The 22,332-nt window shown below is 38.8% G+C and overlaps 1 protein-coding gene and 1 pseudogene across 1 annotated transcript in view; one reads left to right on the forward strand and one right to left on the reverse strand.

Moving 5' to 3' along the window:
• Window positions 1-22,332, forward strand: part of IQCM (IQ motif containing M) — a 431,659-nt gene that overhangs the window by 275,837 nt on the left and 133,490 nt on the right. The window lies entirely within an intron of this gene.
• On the reverse strand, window positions 3,945-4,067 carry LOC133766173 (U4 spliceosomal RNA; annotated as a pseudogene).

Below are 22,332 nucleotides of genomic sequence, written 5' to 3' on the forward strand. Positions count from 1 at the left end.
GTAGGGGTGAGTCCTTCCATCCAATGGTTCATTCTCAGATGGCTGAACCAGCCAGAGCTGAGCCAATCTGAAGCCAGGAGCCAGGAGCTTCTTACTTTATACAAGGGACTTGAACACCCACAGGTTTTGGTATTCATGCAGTGAGGAGGGGAGCCTGCAATAAATACCCCTAAGAAATTGATTCTAGTAAAAGTTATATGAATGTGGATTTTCTTTCAAAATAACTTATGTACATACTCATATTTCTCCTTGTTGATATGAGATAGCACAATGCCTACTTGATGAGATGAAGTGAGATGAATGATACATGTGTTTTGATGTAGCACCGTACTGCTACTGACCTTCTGATGTGTCAGGACATGGATCCATCTGTATCAGGTGACCCTGGGTCATCAAGTCATGATGATGGCAGTGGTTATTTATATGGAACAGATGATGATGATGATTAGGGATCCTTAACAGTTGAAGGTTTGTTTTTGCTGAAGACGTTTGAAGAACATTGTAATTGGATGTCGTTGTTCTCTTTTTAATTCATCCAAGTGTTGCTATAGAGGTTTACTCCTTGGGTGGTTATACTGGTGGCTCTAATTCTGCATTACATCTGAGGAATGTATTCCATAACTTTGTCCTTCAATGTCTCTACAGTGTGACTCACTTCAGCAAGTTTAGTAATGTCCACATTGCTGGCTCTGCTTCAGTTCTTTCTTCTTCTTCTTCCTCTGAAGATGAGTCAACAAATTCTTCCAATTCCTCATTTGTTAATACTTCTTAATTGCTTTCAGTATGTTTTCCTTCTTCATCAAGCTTGCCAACAAATCCTTTTCCACCAACTTGTCTTACTGCATGAATGATTTCCTAACTTCTCTGTTGATCCCTGCAAGGACTTTAAAATCATTCTGGTATACTCCATAAGTTCTTCCAGAAGGCATCCATGGTTTCTGGTTTTGATGAATGTGTTGCAGTTTTGACGAAGTTTTTCAGCCATAGTGAATGATTTCCAGTGCTGATTATATCTAGATTGGGGTCTGCATCAATTGCTAAACACATGTAATAAAATAACAGGGTACACATGGCCTTGGCAAACCAAATAATGCCCTAAGCAAGGCACTGAAGTGATGAATTTGTATCTAAAGATAAAAAGACAACCTTGTGGGAAGAGGCGTTAGGTCTACTGGTTAAGATGCCTTGTCTCACATTGGAGTACCTGGGTTGAATTTATGGTTCTGGCTCCTGACTCCAGGTTCCTGCTAATGCAGACCCTTTGTGGAAGTATTTGGGTTTCTGCCATGCATGTGGGATACCTGGATTGAATCCTGGGCTCCCAGCTTTGGCTTCCTTGCTACTCTGGGCATTTGAGTAGTTAACCAGTAGATGAGAGGTTATTTCATTTTTGTCTCTGCTTGTCAAATAAATAGATATATAAATTTTTAAAAATACAACCTTGCAAATTTTCACTATCATAGAAAACAGATTTAGTGTGACCTAGTGCACTGACTATTAAAAATTCTTAGGAGCCAGAGATGTGGTGTAGTGGGTAAAGCCACTGCATGTGGTGTCAACAACCCCTATGGGTACTGGTTTGAGTCCTGTCTGTTTCACTTCCAATCCAGCTCCCTGCTAATGGCATGGGAAAAGCCACAGAAGATAGCCCAAGTGTTTTGGCCCCTGTCACCCATGTGGGAGGCCCAGATGAAGCTCCTGGCTCCTGGCTCCTGACACAGCTCTGGTAATTATGGCCATTTCAGGATGAACCAACAGATGGAGGGTTTCTCTCTCTCTCTCTCTCTCTCTCTCTCTCCCTCCCCCCCACATATGTGTGCATGTGTGTGTGTGTGTGTATGTACACATGTGTCTGTCTCCCTGTAATTCTTTCAAATAAATATGTCTTTAAAAGTTTAAAGTACTTTAAATTCCAATATGCCTGCCGATATTTTTTTTTTTTTACATTTCTAGAGTAAACCATTGTTAGAACAGTTCCTTAAACAAGATGGCTGTCATCTATGATTTTTTATTATGTTGCCAGAGTACAGGTTGATAATTTTTGCTTTTTTTTTTAAAGAGAATGTGGGCTCTTCCCTCTGTACACAGTGCCTGGATTGATTATATGTCCTGCAGCATTGCCACATAGCACCAGAGTTAATCTGCCCTTTTGTGTTTGTGCCTTAGTGTCTCCTTTGCACTTTTATTAATGTAGGTCCTATTCGGCATCATCTTCTAGAGGAGCCAGGTTTCATAGCAGTCGAATGCTTGCTGTAGGTGGTATCCTTTCTCCTAAATCAACTTCTTCAACTCTACTGGAAATCTGGCATCAACTTCTTCATCAGCATATATAGCTTCTCTAAGTAATTTGTATGTTTTTCAGGCCAACTCTATTCCTGAATCTATGCAATTATCCCTTACTTGCTGTAAATGGCTTTGTGTCACTCATTTCAGGGATTTGTTGCTTAAATCTTCTATAGGCCTGATGGTTTCTGATGTAACACATTGCCATCAGTAAGAACATGTTTTCTGTTCATGTTTTCCACCCACAAATTTAATGACTTATTCCATCTTAGAACTTAACACTCACTGTAGCTGTAACTTTTGCAGCTTGGGGTACAAGAACAAAACTAGTATGAATTTACCTTTCCTTCCTCACGATTTCATAGATTCGAAACTCATTCTTACTACATTCTTACTTCCTTTGCAATCTCAGGATATGATCTTTTTTTCTTACTGAGTAGAGAGCTATCACCTTAAAGGAAAACTTCATGGCTTCTCTTCAGTATATCTGAATTGCCAGATCACCATTATTGTACTCTTGGAGCCATGATTAAATGAAATAAAGGTTAATTGAACAGAAGCACCATGGTCTGGGGATAGAAGATTTGATAAGTAGGTGTTACAAAGTGACTAATGGGAATACAGAGTATACAGTGTGGATACACTGGACAAAGGCAGTGATTCATACTGGAGGAAAGCATGGGATAGGTTCAGATTTCATCACGCCACTGACGACAGTGTGCAATTTCAAACTTAGGAATTCTTTTTGTCTGGAATTGTCCATTCAGTATTTTCAGATCATGTTGACTAAAAGTAAATTAAGAAAATGAAACTGCAGATAAGGCTGAACTATGTTTCATGGTGGTAGATTCAGCCTTCCCTGATTCAGTCACCCAAGTCTGAATATTTAAATCCATTCATATACTTAAGTGTTCTTTTAATTTTCCCCAGTTATCTTGATCTTCAATTCACTCCATCTGGCAGATGATCATTTTCATTACTTCCTAGATGAATACATGACAAAGATACTAATGGCAAAGATACTAATATGAGATGTTAATAATCAGAGAAATGGGGTCTAGGGTGTGTGGGAACTCTTGTGTTTTACTACTTCACATTTTTGCTTTGTAAGTTTAAAACCATTGTGAAATAAAATGTTTAAAAAAGAAACGTTAAGTCTACAAGTCATTATACCCTTTGCTGTCTTAAATCAAAACATCTCAACTTCTTAAAATGTAAAGTGTAAAACATGCACTTTGTGGGGACATTGCCCCTTTATTAATTAGCTGAGACTTTTCTCAATTAATTCATTATTGTTTTATCATATTCTTTTTTTTTCCTCTTTTTTTTTTTTTTTTGGACAGGCAGAGTGGACAGTGAGAGAGAGACAGAGAGAAAGGTCTTCCTTTTGCTGTTGGTTCACCCTCCAGTGGCCGCCGCGGTAGCGCGCTGCGGCCGGCGCACCGCGCTGTTCTGATGGCAGGAGCCAGGTGCTTCTCCTGGTCTCCCATGGGGTGCAGAGCCCAAACACTTGGGCCATCCTCCACTGCACTCGCGGGCCACAGCAGAGAGCTGGCCTGGAAGAGGGGCAACCAGGACAGGATCGGTGCCCCGACCGGGACTAGAACCCGGTGTGCCGGTGCCGCAAGGCGGAGGATTAGCCTGTTGAGCCACGGCGCCGGCTGTTTTATCATATTCTTTACCTGTCAAGTCATCACGGCAGGGTATTGGGAAAAGTTTTCAATCAGCAATAATCGTGCCTCGGATAAACCTCATTGGCTATGATACTGCCACTGCGCAAATACAGAAAAAAAAGATTATTGAGACAAAATGTCTCAACCAAATTGTACTTGGGCAAATTAGGAGTTTTTAATTGGTCATCCATTTAAACTAATTACCACCACCCCCCACTCTCCACCCCCACCCTGCAAGGGCTGGAAGTTCTTCCAAATCTAGTTGATTGCCTTGGGTCAGTTGGGAAAAGCAGTTGCTGATTCTCAGGATGGAGCCAGAGGAAGCTGTTGAGTTAGGAAGGGTCGAGAGACGAACTTGCATGGTCTGAGGAAATTTCTGAGGCTTTCTTTACATCCTTCGCTCAAATAATGGAATAAAAAATTCCCTCCCAAAGTAAATACAGCTAACTGATTCTGTGCACCATTTTAGTCAACGTACCTTTCCTTCCTTCATTGCTGTGGATTATGAAGAGTCATCATCTTGAATTTATTTCCAAGCCACGCTCTTAATTAGCATCACATTTTGCTAAGTTTGGATATTTTAAAATCATGTCTTTAAGAGTTTTCATTTCCTGCCTTTGGAGGAGGTACACAGCTGTTATCTTTGATAATAAATAAGAACTGTTGTGTGTGTGTGTGTGTGTGTATATATATATATATATATATATATATATATATATATAAACTCTGGTAGCAATTTCTGCTTTGCTGAAGTAAGCTGTTCATCATCTGCCTCCAAAGGGTAATCAGCTTGATTTTAAATATTGCTGTGTCTCTCTGGTTTTACAATATATTTGATTAGCCAATAAATATAGGTTTAGACTATTTCCAAATTAGAGTTACTGTGTTTATATTCTCCTTTACTAAGACAAAGTATTTTCCCAATATTTTGATGAAAAAATATTGTTTATTTGATAAAATAAAGAAGCTAAGTAAAACTGTAGTGATTGTATTTTTTCTTTGTTTCTAGAAAAAGTAGCAGGTATATGCATATTTGTGTATATATTCAACTTACAGTTATATATGATATTCAGACAAGCATTTGTAACTAACATTTCCTAGGAACCAGAAATTGTTTTTGTGTTTCAGAGACTTTGGAAATATTGAATATGTGCTTTCTCTATTTTAAGGGGGTAAATTACAGCCTCAGACCTTATGAGTATTTGTAGCTAGATATGACTTATGGTTTTTCTTTTAAAAAAAAAGATTTATTTATTTATTTGAAAGGCAGAGTCTCAGAGAGAGAGAGAGAGAGAATGAGATACAGAGAGAGATAATCTTCCATCTTCTCATTCACTCCCCAAATGTCCATCACAGCTGGATCTGCTGGAGCTGGGACAGGCCAAAACCAGGAGCCTGGCTTTCTATCTCGGTCTTTCCTGTGGGTGCAGAGGCCCAAGTATTTGGAACTTTTTCTGCTGCTTTCCCAGGCACATTAGCAGGGGATCTTGGTAGTAAGTGAAGCAGCTGGGATTTCAATCTGCCTTGGTATGGAATGCTGACATCCTAGGTAGAGGATTAACCCACTGAGTTGTAACACTGCCCTCACCCCGCCCCTTTTTAGATTTGTTTTATGTAGTTTGAAAGTCAAAGTGACGAGAGAGAGAGAGAGAGAGAGAAAGAGAGAGAGAGAGAGATCTTTTATCTGATGGTTCAATCCCCAAATGGCCTAAGGCTGGGCCAGGCAGAAGCCAGGAGATGGAACTACATCCAGGTCTGGCACATTAGTGGCAGGGGCCCAAGAATTTGTCGCATCATCTTCAGCTGCTTTCCTAGGCATGTTAGCAGGGAAGTTGCATCACAAGAAGCCTAAACTGCTGTGCCACAACACTGGCCGCTGCAAAATTGTTCTTAAAATACCCCAATTTTGTTTGTAAATACCAGTTATTAAACTTTTTACTTTTTATTATTTACTTTATTATTATTAAACTTTTTACTTTTAATTTTACTTTTGTTTGTTTCTTCTTTTATCACCTTAACATAGACCTAACTTCTGTCTCTTAAGAATATCTCAGGTAGATTCTTAGTTTTATTGCCCCTGTGCATATTGAAAAGCAAGCAGTTACCATTTATCCCGGCACATAATGCCAATCCCTTTCTGAGTCAGCCAGGCTAGCCTTAGCTGGAATCATATGAGTCAGAGGTGGGTAGCAAGTGTGACCTGTGTCCTCCTCCCAGCCGTGTCTTCCTCTGCTGCACCCTCAGTTGGAGCAGGGAGAACTGAGGGAGGACTAGAGAAAAGCCATGCAGATGTTTCTTCATGATGTCATTCAGTCACGTGCTCTCTGTGAGCTATTTGTGTTCTTCAGGGTACCCTGAGAAAAACTCTGTTCTTGTTTGACAGCAGAGAGGATCCCAGCATGGCCTTCTCTTGGTTTCTGCCCTGTCCCAGGCTACAGCTCAGAGCCTGCTGCCCTAAGGCTACAGGAATCTGCTTTCCAACAAGACAGTCTTCTTGGTTGAAATACCTGCAAAGCAGCTCATGCCTGACTACTTTCCTACTAATTTTGACCTGCCAGGAGCATGAATCCCATGCTGCACTGTAGTGGAAGAGGAGATGGGTTCCACCATTGACTCCTACCTCCTCTCCTATCACCTATTCCATTTGTTTGATTCTAGTGGTCACAAAGCAGTTCTGCTCATAAACTTAATGTTGGTCTCTCTATCTTGCAACCTTACCCAATTCTTGGGGGATATCACTTGGTTTTGGCAGGAGTTGGTCAAATTCATCCTTATCTCGGGAAGAGAGGAGGAAAGAACAAATTGCCTTCCTCACAGATCACTCACTCACTGCTCTGGACATTCTGTGTCACATTCTTTGTATTCTACTTAAACAGGTTACACCTGTCAGGGGAGGCATAATGAGGGCAGTACCTGTTCTAACTTCTCTCAGGAACTTTTCCAAGGATAGGTCTGGAATTGTCTTTAGAATGCAATTGTTTATTCCAACTGTGTCATTCAGCTTTGGGTCACTGGTCACAGTTTGGTGATAGCAAAACATAAATCATTCAGTGTCTTGTGAGAAGAACATATAGATTTGTGACTTAAAAAGAAGAAAAATCTGAAAGTAAATAAACTTAAAATTAATGGAAATACATTATTTTCCTTTGTAGTGGTATTCTTTTTATAATTTAAATTTACATTATGGTAAAATGCTTAATAATTCACTGAAAAAGAAGTTCAACAAGTAGAAAGCAAAAAGACCATAGTTAGTGAGAATATAGTCAGTGGCTATAAACGATAATTGAATGTATAAATGCCCATTTCACCAATATACAATTTTAGGTCAATTAGTCATTCATAATTTCTTTCAATGAAATACAACAAATGACAATGCAGCATCTACATATTCCTGTGTAGTTATGATAATAAATAGGTTCATTTAGACTTTAAGCCATTACTTCTCAACACTTTATGCACAGTAATACTTTTATGTAGATTGTAATGAAAATAATTACACATTACATTTTTTGTACTCTATTATACCACAAATCAGGGAAACCATGATAATTGTTTATTTGGAACTGGCTTATTTCATTAAGTACAATGGTTTCCAGGTGTATCCATTTGTGTGAAAGGACTCATGGCTGAGTAATATTCCAGGATATATGTACACCACATTTGCTTAATCTGGTCATCAGTTGATGGGCAGTTGGGTTGATTCAATATCTTAGCTATTATTAAACTGCAGTAAAAATGGGAGTACAGGTAAATCTTCATATGTTGATTTTTTTTTTTCAATTGAATAAATTCCTCAGAGTGGGATGGCTGGGTTATAGTAGATTGATTTTCAACTTTCTGAGGAAGCTCCATAATGTCTTCCACAGTGGTTGTTCTAGCTTGCATTCCCACCAACAGTGGGATTAGGGAAACACTTTCCCCCCACATCCTCAGCTGCATTTATTGTTTGCTGATTTCTGTCTGAGAGCGCTTCTAAGTAGGCTGAAGTGAAGCCACCTCCTTGAGGTTTCAATTTGCATTTCTCTAATGGCTAGTGATTTTAAGCATTTTTTCATGTGCATGTAGGTTATTTGAATTTCAACTTTTGACAAATGCCTGTTCAAGTCCTTTGCCCATTTCCTAACTGGATTGTTGTTGAATTTCTTGAGATCTTTATAAATTCTGAATTTTAATGCTTTATGAGTTGTAGAGTTAGCAGATATTTTCTCCCATTCTGTTGGTTGCTTCTTCACTTTGCTGAGTGATTTTTTTTTTTTTCTGTGTAGAGGATTCTCAGCTTGTTGTAAACACATTTGTCTATTTTGGCTTTGATTGCCTATGCTTCTGGGATCTTTTACAAGAAGCCTTTGCCTGTGCCACTGTCTTGTAGAGTTTTCCTAAAGTTCTTCTCTAGTAATTTGACAGCATCAGGTAAAAGATTTGGATCCTTGATACATTTTGAGATGATTTTTTGTATAAGTTGTAAGATAGGGGTCTTGTTTCATACTTCTGCAAACATAGCTCCAGTTTTCCCAGCACCATTATTTGAAGAGAATTCCTTTCTCCAGGGATTGAATTTAGCTCCTTTGTCAAAAATCAATTGATTGTAAATTTATTTCCGGGGTTTCTGTTCTGTTCATTGGTTTGTGTGTCTATGTTTTGCCAATACTGGGCTGTTTTTTTATAAATGCCCTAGAATAAGTCTTGAGACCTGATATTGTGATGCCTTTGGCTTTGTTTTTGTTATATAAGAATGCTTTAGCTATTCGGGGTCTCTTGGGTTTTCACCTGCATTTTAGGAATATTTTTTCTAGATCTGTGAAGAATGGCAATGGTATTTTGATTGGGATTGTATTGAATTTTTCCATTTTTGTGTCTTCTATTTCTTCCTTTAATGTTTTAGAATTTTCATCATAGAGATCTTTCATTTCATTGATTAAATTTATTCCAAGGTATTTACTTTTTTGTAGCTATTGTGCCTAGGACTAATCTTAGAAGTTCCTTCTGAGCCATGGCATTTTCTGTGTAAACAAAGGCTATAGATTGTGTTTATTTTATATTCTGCCACTTTACCAAACTCTTATAAATTTCAGTAGTCTCTTAGTGGAGTCTTTTGGTTTTTCTATGTATAGAAGCATATCATCTGTAAATAGGGATAATTTGACTTCCTTATTTCCAATTTGTATCCATTTGGTTTTTTATCTTGACTAATGAATCTGGCTAAGCTTCCGGGACTATATTGATTAGCAATGGTGAAAGTGGGTGTCTATGTCTAGTTCTGCATTTTAGTGGAAATGCTTCCAACTTTTCCCAATTTAATATGATGCTGGCTGTGCCTTGACTGTATTGAGGAATATTCCTTCTATACCCAATTTGCTTAAAGTTTTATCATGAAAGGATGTTGTATTTTACTAAATGCTTTCTCTGCAACTATTGAGAAAATCATATGGTTTTTATTATTTAATTTGTTATTGTGATGCATCACATTTGTTGATTTGCATACATTGAGCCATCCCTGCATATGAGAAATAAATCCCACTTGGTCCAGGTGAATGATCTTTCTGATGTGTTGTTGGATTTTATTAGCTAGTATTTTGTTGAAGATTTTATATCAATGTTCATCAATAATGTTGGTGTATAGTTCTCTTTCTTTGTTTGTTTTCTTGTTTTGAAATTAAGATACAGGGCTTTTTGAAAGAGTTTGGGATGGATAATCTCCCTTTCAATTGTTTTTCAGTAGCTTGATAAGAATTGGAATTATTTCTTCTTTAAAATCTGCTAGAACTCTGCATTGAAACCCTCTGGTTCTGTACTTTTGTCTGTAGGGAGAGTCTTTATTACTGAATACATCTCCATCTTGATTATTGATCTGTTTCAGCTTTCTATGTCTTTATGACTCAATTTCAGTAATTATATGTGTCCAGGAATCCATCCATTTCTTCTAGATTTTTTCATTTGTTGGTATGTAGTTGTTTGTAGCAATTCCTGATTATTCCTTTTATTTCTGTGGTATGCATTGTTACAACCCCTTTATCCTCTCTGAGTTTATAGATTTGATTTTCTCCCACTTTTTTCAGTTATTTGTGTCAATGTGTATCATTTTTATTTATTTTTTAAAAAATATCTGTTTATTTCACTGGTCTTGGTATTTTATTATTTTGGTTTCAACTTTGTTTATTTTCTAATTTTAGTTATTCCTTTTGTCCTACTTCTTTTGAGCTTGGTTTGTTGTTATTTTTCTATGTCCTGAGATGCATGGATAGCTAATTTTTGGATGCCTTTCCAACTTCTTGATGGGCACTATTTGCTATAAACTTCCCTTTTTTATTTATTTATTTATTTACTTATTTATTTATTTATTTTAATTTTTGACAGGCAGAGTGGACAGTGAGAGAGAGACAGAGAGAAAGGTCTTCCTTTTGCCGTTGGTTCACCCTCCAATGGCCACCGCGGTAGCGCGCTGCGGCCGGCGCACCGCGCTGATCCGGTGGCAGGAGCCAGCTGCTTATCCTGGTCTCCCATGGGGTGCAGGGCCCAAGGACTTGGGCCATCCTCCACTGCATTCCCTGGCCACAGCAGAGAGCTGGCCTGGAAGAGGGGCAACCAGGTCAGGATCGGTGCCCCGACCGGGACTAGAACCTTGTGTGCCGGCGCCGCAAGGCGGAGGATTAGCCTAGTGAGCCGCGGCGCCGGCCTAAACTTCCGTTTTAACAGTGCTTTTGATATATCCCATAAGTTATTTATTTATTTATTTATTTGACAGGTAGAGTTATAGACAGTGAGAGAGAGAGAGACAGACAGAAAGGTCTTGCTTCCATTGGTTCACTCCCCAAATGGCCGCTATGGCTAACACTCTGCCGATCTGAAGCCAGGAGCCAGGTGCTTCTTACAGGTCTCCCATGTGGGTGCAGGGGCCCAAGCACTTGGGCCATCCTCCACTGCCCTCCCGGGCCACAGTAGAGAGCTGGACTGGAAGAGGAGCAACCGGGACTAGAATCCGGTGCCCATTCAGGATGCCGGCACCTCAGGCAGAGGATTAACGAAGTGAGCCACAGCGCTGGCCCCATCCCATAAATATTGGTATGTTGTGTTGTCATTTCCTTTCATTTCAAGGATTTTTTTATTTCTTTTTTGATTTCTTCTGTGACCCATCATTCATTCATTAATGTGTATTTCAGTCTCTGTGTTCACATATTTTCTAGAGATTCTTGAGTTCTTAATTTCAAGCTTCTTTCCACTGTGGTCAATAAAGACACATGGTACAATATTAGTTTTTTTTTTTTTTTGAATTTGCTTAGACTAGCATTGTGGCCCAAGATATGGTCTATACTAGAGAATGTTCAATGCACTGATGAAAAGAATGTGTATTCTGCAACTGTGTGATGAATGGTTCTGTAGGTATCAGTTAGGTGCATTTGGTCCTTAGTGTAGATTATCTCTGTTGTTTCTTTGTTGATTTTCTATCTAGTTGATCTGTCCATTGATGAAAGTGGTGTGTTGAGCTCCCCCAATATTAATGTATTGGAGTCCATCTCTCCCTTTAGATCCATTAACATTTGTAAATAGCCAGGTGTCCTGGCATTGGGTGCATCTACATTTGTTATAGTCATGTCTTCCTTTTGAATTTGTTCCTTAATCATTACATAATGTCCTTCTTTGTCTCTTTTCACAGATTTTTTGTTAAAGCCTATTTTGTCTGACATTAGGATGACTACATCTGCTCATTTTTGCTTTTCATTTCCATGGACTGTCTTTTTCTATCCTTTCACTTTCAGTCTGTGTGTATCTTTGATTGTGAAGTGTGTTTTCTTGTAGTTAGCAAATAGATAGGTCTTGGTTTTTTTTTGTTTTTGTTTTTTGTTTTTTTTTGTTGTTGTTGTTGTTTTGTATTTTTTTTTTTAATTTTAACAGGCAGAGTGGACAGTGAGAGAGAGACACAGAGAGAGGTCTTCCTTTGCCATTGGTTCACCCTCCAATGGCCGCTGTGGTAGCGCGCTGCGGCCGGCGCACCGCGCTGATCCAATGGCAGGAGCCAGGTGCTTATCCTGGTCTCCCATGGGGCGCAGGGCCCAAGGACTTGGGCCATCCTCCACTGCACTCGCGGGCCACAGCAGAGAGCTGGCCTGGAAGAGGGGCAACCAGGACAGGATCGGTGCCCCGACTGGGACTAGAACCCGGTGTGCTGGCACCACAAGACGGAGGATTAGCCTAGTGAGCCTTGGCGCCGGCCAGGTCTTGGTTTTTAATCCATTCATCCAATCTGTATCTATTAACTTGAGAATTGGGGGAATTTACATTAAAATTACTATTGATAAGTAATGACTTGGCCCTGCCAATTTTCCATAAATATTCATATTGATTGCTTTAGATTTCCTTTGTATGTTTACTAGGAAATTTTCTGCATTCCTGTCTTTCATGATAGTGACTATTTTCTGTGTTTCTGTGTTTCTGTGTGTACCCCATCCTTCATAATTATTTTTAAGGCTAAACAAGTGATGACAAATTTTTTTTTCAATTTCTATTTGTTGTGGGAAATATTTATTTCACCTTCATTCATAAATGAGACTTTTTTAGGGTATAGTATTCTGGGTTGACGTTTATTTCTTTTTTCTTTTAAGATTTGGACTATGTTGCGCATTCTTTCCTAGCCTATAGGATTTATGATGAGAATTCAGCTGTGATTATAATTGGAAAACCTCTGAAGGAAATTCTGCATTATTCTCCTGCACATTTTAGAATCTTTTCTTTATATTTTACTGTTGTTAATTTTGACTATAATGTGTTTTGGTAAAGATCTTTTCTGGTCATTTCTATTAGGAGTTCTATGTGTTTCCTGTACTTGGTTGTCTCTTTCTTTCTCCAAGTTAGAGAAATTTTCTGTTATCATTGCACTTAATAGGTCTTCTCATTCATTCTCTCTCTCCACACCTTCAGGAACTTGTAATTCTTTATGTTGGATCATTTGGTAGTATCCTATAAATCTCCAACACTGTTTTTAATTTTTCTAATTTCTTCTTTTTTTTGGCTTAAGTATTTCTTCTAGCTCAGATATTCTTTCTTCTGCCCAGAAAGTGTGCTGTTAAGGCTTCCCTCTGTGTTTTTTCATGGACACATTGAATTCTTCATTTCTAATATTTCAGTTTGATTTCTCTTCAAAATCCAATCTAGTTTAGAAATTTTCTTCCATGTCATATATGGATTTCTTAAACTCAAGAATTTGCTTCTTCTTGCCTCTATGTAATCTTATGATCATTCCTTTGAATTCCTTTTCAGGCATTTCATCAATCTCTTTAAGTTCACATTCTAATATTGAAGTGCTGTGGTTTTAATTTGGACGAGTCATGTTGTCTCCCTTTTTCTTAATTCTTCATTTATTTTTAAGCATTTATGGGAACCCTTGTTGATTTTCTCCACTGCTGTGTTTTATATTTGTCTTTGTGGCCTAGTAGAGTGTTTGCTTTTTCAGCAAATACCCAGAGACATGCCCTGGGTGTGGCTAGGAAGCTCTAGTCAGATTTCAGGGATGGGTTGAAAATCCAGGGTTACACCCAGTTTGGGTGTGATAGATCTTGTCGTCAGCAGGTGGTAGTGTATGCCCACCTCTGTTGTGATCACACCCTCATTTCCTCTCTTCCAAGGTGATCAATGCCTAGGCTTAGTTCACAGTGGGTACAGCCCTTACCCAAGCTGGCACAAGAATTACACAAAGGATCTGTGCAGTCCTCAGTATGAGCACGGATCCTGTTGTAGTGATCCACCCAGGCAGACATGAAGATCTGAGACGCTGATGCCAGAAACAGTGATTGGTCAGGGTTGCAGCTATACCCCATACTGTATTGTGCAGTCATAGTGTTCCCACAGTCAGAGCACACAAATCTCCCACAGTCATGGGGCAGATGATCATGTCTTTGCCCCGTGAGCCGGTCCCATCCGTTGAGAGAGCAGAGTCATTTCTAGAGCTAGCTGCCTGTGGGTACTCTGCCTTGGCATTTTGAGCCCCAGGTGATAGATTGAGAGGTTGGGGGCAACTCATAATCCTAAGTGGGTGCCTGATCCTCTGTCAACCCTCCCAACCAGACAACTCAAAGACTGTGGGAAACAGGCTTTTTTCCCTCTGCTAAAATCTCCTGATCCCATGTGTGAGAGTCATGACAGTGTCTACTTATTTCAAGATGGCTCCTTTTCCCCTCTGGTTGCCTGGCATCCTTGTGAGGAGGATGGGAAAAAAGAAATATTCTTTTCCTTCTTTTCCTTTGATGGATTCAGGGGGTAGCTTATCCCCACCCCCCTCAGCTAGGACACTAGCCTGGATTCAAAGCCAGTGAGGTCCACAGTGTTTTCCCTAGGCAATATTAGCAGTGGTGCTGGCTGCCACAATCCACCTTCACCTCACTCTCAGAACCTGGTGTCCCCTCCAGCCTCCAGCTGTGGGAATTGTGGATCGTGTCCCAGTTTCTTTCATTTTAAGGGTAAAGTAAAATGTCAACATTATTTTTTGCTTTGGTAAACTTTGAAGAAAATGTGGTATTTCCTCCCTAATGTATATGACCTTCTGGGGGAGGAAATGAAGGATTAATTTACAGAGCATATCTGTACTTGAAAGCCCTATAACATCTGTTGTTCAGCCAGGGAAGGCTTCTCAGGCAGGCCCTCTGTGGAGTTCCTCCACCTACTCCCAGGAAGCTCCAGATCCAGCAGACGAAGGAGGAGCTGCTATCACCCATGCTGCTATTACTTGATGTTGCACTCTCTGAAAGACTGGGGAATCACATAAGCTTTCTTTTTCCTTATTTTTGCAACTCACCAGAGTGTCTTTCAAACTCAAAATCTCATTTTTTTCTTCCAAAATAAAGCAAACAGGAGAGACAGAAAAAAAAATCTATAAAGCTTTCTTGAACATCTTCCCCAAAGCTGATCTTTTTTTTTTCTGTTTTTCTAGCCTCCTCACTCCATCACTGAAAAGATTTTCTTCCACTTTTTTGATTTTTTTACCCGCTATAAGATGGGGATAATTTATGAGAAAGTGCCTTGACTTATTTACCAATGTGTTTTTGACATCAAAGAAAGCCTTGGCAAGCCTTGAGGCTTGATAAATACTTGAAGAATAAAGGAGTGAATGAATATTGAATACAAAGAAAAATAGAAATAATAAGATGAAGAGTTAGAAAATATATAGTTTTTATCCATTTCTTGTTTTATCAAATGACCAAAATCAAAGTGGCTTAAAACAACCCAGGAGTATTGTCTAGAGACCAAAAATTCTAAACTGAGGTGGAATTCTTTGTAGAGACTACAGGAAAGAATCTGCTTTCTCGCCTTTTGCAGGGCCTACAATGCTTGACTGGTGGCCCCTTCCTTCTTCCTTGATCTGCTCTTATCTTTAATTCTCTTCCCCAACTCTGACTTCCCTGACCCTCTCTTATAAAGACCGTTGTGATTACACTGAGCCCAACTAGATAATCCAGGATTGTCTTCCAGTCTCAAAATCCTTAGAAGTGTGAAGTGTCTTTTGCATGTAAGGTGACATATTCAAGGTTTCTGCGAAAAGATGTAGGTATCTTTGCAGTCCCATTATTCTGCCTCTCACACAGAGAGGGTTCTTATAACCTTCTGTATTCTTATAACTCCTATACCACGTAAGTAAAAACCATTTTGAATTGCACTAGATATTGTTATTCCTGGGCCTGGAATTTGCCAGTTCTCTCCTCTCATCCCATCCCTCTCCCCAAGTCTTACATATGCCATAGTCTGACTCTCCTGTAGAGAAGACATTTTGGCTGTTTCTCAATAATATAGTCACTTCCCTTACAAAGGTTTATGATGGTAACCACCCAGTCTCAGGGTATCATGAACCAGCTCTATGTGTTTAATTTCACGCAGCTAAATGTCTCTTCTTCCTCTGAGATGAAAAGGACAGGCACTGGACACTCAGGGATCACATAGGTAATGAGCTATCAGATTCTTACCATTATTGAAATGCAGCAAGTTAACCACTCTACCAACTTAAATTAGGTATTTTTGGTTTTGATTGATTGTTTTTGGCAAATCATGACTTGGACAAAACTTTTTTTGCCCTAGGTAGCTTACTCTATTTATTTTTTTACTTTTCAAACCACTTTGGCAACCCCACTCTGCTCTCCTTTTCAGTGTGTTACACTACACTTACCAAGTCTTAAAGTTTGATTCTGTGCTGCCCTCCTCAGAGAGAATTTTCCATATTCCCAGATGGTCAGATTGAAATCAATCTTTTTTTTTTAAGATTTATTTATTTATTTGAAAGTCAGAGTTACACACAGGGGAGGGTGGTGGAGTTCTTCCAACCGCTGGTTCACTCCCCAATTGGTGGCAATGGCCGGAGTTGCGCCTTTCTGAAGCCAGGAGCCAGGAGCTGCTTCTGGATCTCCCATGTGGGTGCAGGGGCCCAAGGGCTTGGGCCATCTTCTACTGCTTTCCCAGGCCATAGTAGAGAGCTGGATCAGAAGTGGAGCAGCCGGGTCTCGAACTGGCGCCCATATGGGATGCCAGTGCTTCAGGCCAGGGTGTTAACCCGCTGTGCCACATCAATAGCCCCTGGAATCCATCTTTATGGCACCTTTACCATCGGGAACTAGCTCCCTCTCCCTCTCCCTCTCCGTCTCCCTCTCTGTCTCCCTCTCCCTCTCCCTCCCCTTACCTCTCTCTCTGCCTCCCTTCCTCCACCTCCTCCCCTCCCCCTCCCTCTTGTTAAATAGTTAAAGCCATACATAGATTTTGGAGCCAAACTGTTATTATAAACCCTGCCTCTAACATTTATCAGCTGGGTGCTCTTCGGCTTTTCACCTTACTTTTCTGGACCCAAATTTTCTCCTTTGTAGCAGGAGTTTGTGTGAAGTTCAATGAGTTTGACTCTCAGACTAGTGCATAGTTAATACTAATATACGAATATTTAAAATATTAACTATTCTTTTCCAATAATTGCATATGTACTATGTCTCTGTGCCACAGGAAATTGTAAACTGCTAAAAGGCAATGATAATGCCCATGGCATATAGTAGACTGCTCTTGATATAGATCAGAATGTAAAAATGATTAACTTGAGGGGCCAGCGCTGTGGTGTAGCAGGTAAAGCCACCACCTGCAATGCAGTCATCCCGTATGGGCTCCAGTTCAAGTCCTGTCTGCTTTGCTTCTGATCCAGCTTCCTGCTAGTGTGACTGGGAAAGCAAAAGAAGATGCCCCAAGTCCTTGTGCCCCTGCACACATGTGGGAGACCTGGAAAAATCTCCAGACTCCTGCCTTCGGATTGGTTCAGCTGTGGCTGTTGCAGCCATTTGGGGAGTGAATCAGTAGATGGAAAACCCCTCTCCCCCAGCTGCCTCTACGTCTCTGTAACTCTGCCTTTAAAATAAATAAATAAATAAATATTTAAAAAGTTTACTGCCTTGAGATCTGTCTAAACATTTATTGGGTTTTTTTTTAAGCTTCTTTTTTTTTTCTTCTAGCTAATTTTTTTTCTTTACTTTGCCTCTTTTTTTTAAACTTTTATTTAGTAAATATAATTTCCAAAGTACAGTTTATGGATTACAATAGTTTTTTCCCCACATAACTTCCCTCCCACCTGCTTTACCCTTCCCGATATTCCCTGTGTATGAGTTGAGTCTCAACCACGGACTCTTTATCTCTTGTTTTTCTACTTTCTCCTCTAACACCTGTCCTTGATCTTCCAGTCATTTCTGCCACCATCTACAAATACACCTTCTACTATAATAAATCATATGTGAGCTCCTTGTTTTCATTCTGGTCCCATAACAATCCATTTTCTAACCAGCAGACAAGGTAACCTTTGAGACACAAAAGTTGGGCCATGATGCCATCTTGCTTAACCTTCTCTCCTGATGTTTTGTACACTCAAATAATATCTATTCTGCTTATTTCCTCCTACCCAGTCCTGACCTTGCTCTACTCATTCCTGTCTCACTTGATGCCAGCTCTGGCATTCTCTTTACTCTTCACACCTGTCAATCATTCTCCGAGGCTAAGGCTTATTTGCTGGTGATGTGCTGAAGGCTCACCCTGTTTGGTTCTGGACTAAGGTTTTATAATTCCTTCCTATTATGGAAATTATACAGTCACCCAAGTGCCTTGAGTTCTCTGCTGGTGTCTTTGGCACAAACATGAAAATTGAAATCTTGGTTTTTGTTTTTATTTCCTAATCAGTGTTCTCATTTTTTTGGCATTGAAAGAAAAAGCTCATTAGTGACTTTAGGGTGTTGAAATTACTCAAGGCAACAAAAGATCAGGGCTTTGAATGACATTCCTACCCTTTCAGTTGTATTGAGATTTATTTTCTGGCTTGCTGCTGGTTAGTTTTCTTTATATTTCCTTATTTGTTGCAGAGACTTGTTGCAATTGTTGTGAATGTTTATATCTACTTATTAGAGTGATTACTTTGCATTTATGTCTCAGCAGTGTGCGTACTGTAACTCACACAAAATGTTAGCTGTTAAAAACGACTGCGGGGCATGAGTTAATTAAAAATACAGAGGAGGCTGAATCTTATTGTGGATTGTGGGTGTAGTATCAGGCTGTGTTTGGACAAGAGTTTTTATATATTGTGAAGTGGAAAGTGCAAAAAAAAAAAAAAAAAGACAAGCATTGCACATGCATAGAGCCACGTGATTGAACCATGAACCATGATTGCTATTTTTTATACCACAAAATGGAAGGTTTATGCTTGATTATCATTCTCCTTTTTAGAAATTTATATGCTTATAGTCTCCAGGCTGAGTATAGATTGTGTACCCTGCTTCCCTGTAGTCCTCCCCACTATATTTAGTGCACCCACCTATTTTTCTCCTGAGTGAAGGACAGTGTTAGCAGCAGCAACAGCTCTTGAACTAACTTAATTTATTTTTCTGTGTGTTTGCAGAATGGTTCAAGGTCCATAGCAAGGTGAATCTTTCTCAAACTATGCATGTAATTCTCAAAATGCAGAGATCAGCCAAGGGTAACGTACTGATTGCTGGGAGCCGTTATGATTCCCCTCCTTCTCTTCCTTTATAAAGACAGGCGAGTCCCAGGGTTGCTTCATTAAGGAAACATACGATCTCTTTAAAGCCAGCTAGTTAGAAGCAATTTCAACACATGCATTTGGGGAGTTATTATGTAACAAGCATTTTTATACCCACATGGATCTACTAATACTATTTAAATGGCATTTATGGTAGTCAGTTGCTAACATATTTGCCAAGAATGGTAAGAATATGCTGTCCAAATTAAAATATTAGTTTTAAAATCTGGAGTTTTTCTTTTAATTGTTCTAAAAATAGTTCTTTAACTCAAGGTAAATTAAAGATCTTTCAAGAGTTTGTGATAATAAAATTATTTTTTCCTCTACAGCCCTTCCTTCTCAATTAGGGGGAAATAAGGCATTTGAGAATGACAAGAATAACAGAATTTTTTAAAAAATAGCATTCTGGATTTCCTGCTTGGGTGGTTGTTGCAGTTGTAGCTCTCAGGTGGCCCTGGTGGAGCAGCTTCTGCAGGGATGACTTTTCATTCTGGCAATCTCTCACAAGACGGACAGCAGCAGGCCAGTGAATCCAACCACATGTAGTGAAGCATCAGATGAGCACCTGTGCAGAGGGTTTTGTGTCCACTGAAGACCATTGCTGGAGTCTGGTGGAGTTCTTCCCTCTTCTCTGTGCTGTTCATTAGGTGTTAATTTCATAAAGGGAGTTAAACTCTTCTCATAAGAAAAAGTCTTCCTTTAGGGCTCATGAAAGTTACATCTGTTCTGAGGAAGCCATGTCTCTAGGGCAACTGGAATTTTGGAGTCTCGTTCTTGTGGAGACCCAGGACTTCCCAGAGCCAGCGCTGGAAATTCTCTGGCCAGGTTGCATCTTACTGCTAAATGACACACAGTATAGGCCCTATGAAAGGTCTGAGAGGGCCTGATGCTGTCTTTCTTATAACCACAGTATGTCTCTTCTAGTGTACTACAGTGGTTGAGCTGATGGTGTTTCATCATTAATGGAGGTAAGGAATATAATAAGAAGAAGATTTGTGGAGACCAGGACTAAACAGTAGTTAGTTTGTAGATTTTGTTGGTAATGCCCAATATAAGCTGTATGTCCAAGTGAAGAGGGTCGTGTTCTGTTCCACTGGTGCCAGAATTTACTTCACACATGTAATTTGCAATGGAATACTATTCAGCCTTAAAACCTAAGGAGATTCTGACCTTTAAACTGGAGGACATTATGAAAACTGAAAGAAGCCAGACATAAAAAGACACATCCTTCATGATCTCACTTACATGAATGCTCTGCGAATGTTGATTGCATAGAAGCATAGAGGAGACTGGTGGTTACCAGATGTTGTAGTTTGGGGCCAGGTTTGTTGGGGAGAGGTTGTTCAAAGGATACAAAGTTAGAGTTAGATAGGAAGACATCTATTGTATAACAAGGTGACTATACTTAAAATTATTGTATTCTTGAAAATTGCTGAAAGAGTAGATTTTAAGTGTTCTCACCACCCCTACACAAACTAGATGAGTGTTTTATGTAATGAATAGTTTAATTAGCTTAATTTTGCCATTCTACAATGTATTCATAACTGAAAACATGTCACACAAAATAAATATATAGTTCTTATTAACTAAAAAAGTTTCAAGGGCTGTCATTGTGGTACAACAGTTTAAACTGCCACTTGGGACACTCATATTTTGTTTCAGTCCTGGTGCCTCTGCACCTCAGCCTCTTCCTGATGCATCCTGAGAGGCAGAAGATGATGTCCCAAGTACTTGTGTTTCTTCCACACAGGTGGGGAACCCAGATAGAGCTCCTGAATCCTGGTTTAAGCCTCGCTTAGCCTTGATTATTTCAGGTGTCTAAGGAGTGAACCAACAGATGGAAGGTCTCTCTCTCTCTCTCTCTTTATGTATGTATATGTGTACATGTTACTCTATCTTTAAAATAAAAATAGGATTTTCAGTTACCTATTGGAATCTCCAACATGAGGTTGCAGGTCAAAATTCAAAGCTGGTAATTAAGTCTAGGAATTCTTTCTGGCTTAATTCCACAAGATAGTGGATAACAAAAGAGAAAGTTGGAAACAACCATCAGTTCTACTCAAACGTTTTGTTAGTATAAGAGATTATGAGATCAGCACAGAAAATGACACTTCTAAGCTAATTCTTTTCCTAGGGTCTGTCTCTCTTCTGTTTCCTCATGGTCTATGGTCAGGGTGGATGCTGTGGTGTGATAGTCATACAGATCACATAAAATTGTAATAGCTACCATGAAGTATAACTAAAACTCTCATATGCATCATTAGAGATAATATTTCACTAAAAACAGTTTTCATGAGATAATTGATAGTAGGAAGAGGGGCACTTTCCAAGAGCATATGGGAGACGTTCCAATATCAGTCCTCAACAATTATGTTATACTATTAGAAAACTGCAATGTAATGGAAGGAAGAGATTGATAGAAAACAATGTGAAATGTATTTAGTTAAAAGCAAACAATGGAGTAAAAGGATCAAAATCAGCAGTGAAATAACTTATGAATATGATTCTAGATCATTTTTCTAGTTTTAACTGGTATGGCACAGAGAGTATTTTTATTCTCTCATGAAGAAATTTCATCTTAATAATATTCTTTTATTATCAAAGCAATACCATTAAAGTTGTTAACAAACCACATTTGAAATAAATGTCCATTATCTTTATGAGATTATGTTTAAACATATTCCATTAAAATTGTATATATAATAGAATATTATTGTTTATTATGTTTAATAGAGTGTGATACTTGGTTTGGAAATTCTTATCAGCAAATATTTATCAGCATGCATAAATCTATTATGTATATAGCTAAATATTTATGTGTAAATATTTGTATATCTGGTAAGTGAAATTCAAAGAACTTTAAGAGTAATAGCTGAGTCTTTCAGGAACTATGAGGTTAGACCCGTTAGTTTTCTTAATTTTTTTGATTATACAATGTATTTCCAATTTATTATAGAAATATGTCATACTTTACATTTTTAGAAACCACTTCTAGTGTTATAGAGCTAGCATCAGTAAAATGGCTAAATTGAGGACTCTTACTCTTTTTTATACTAGATTTTTAAAACACAAATATTGAAGTTTATATTTAACTGAGATAAAAGATTTAATCATTTTTATGTTTAGCCTGTACTTTAAACTCTAGACAATTCCTTGTTAATATGTTTGTTATCCTTAAGATGATTTCAGTAGAATGATAAAAACCCTATTCTAATATATGTTTAAATATATGCAGATTTATATGCATATATACACATACAAAAATAACTTAGAGCCCATAAAACATGACAGCAAAACAGGTCAATTTCTTAAACAACAGTATTTCATTCAGTACCTCAGTGGTTGTAA

Source organism: Lepus europaeus, chromosome 8 (genome assembly GCF_033115175.1).
Source record: "Lepus europaeus isolate LE1 chromosome 8, mLepTim1.pri, whole genome shotgun sequence".
NCBI lineage: Eukaryota > Metazoa > Chordata > Mammalia > Lagomorpha > Leporidae > Lepus > Lepus europaeus.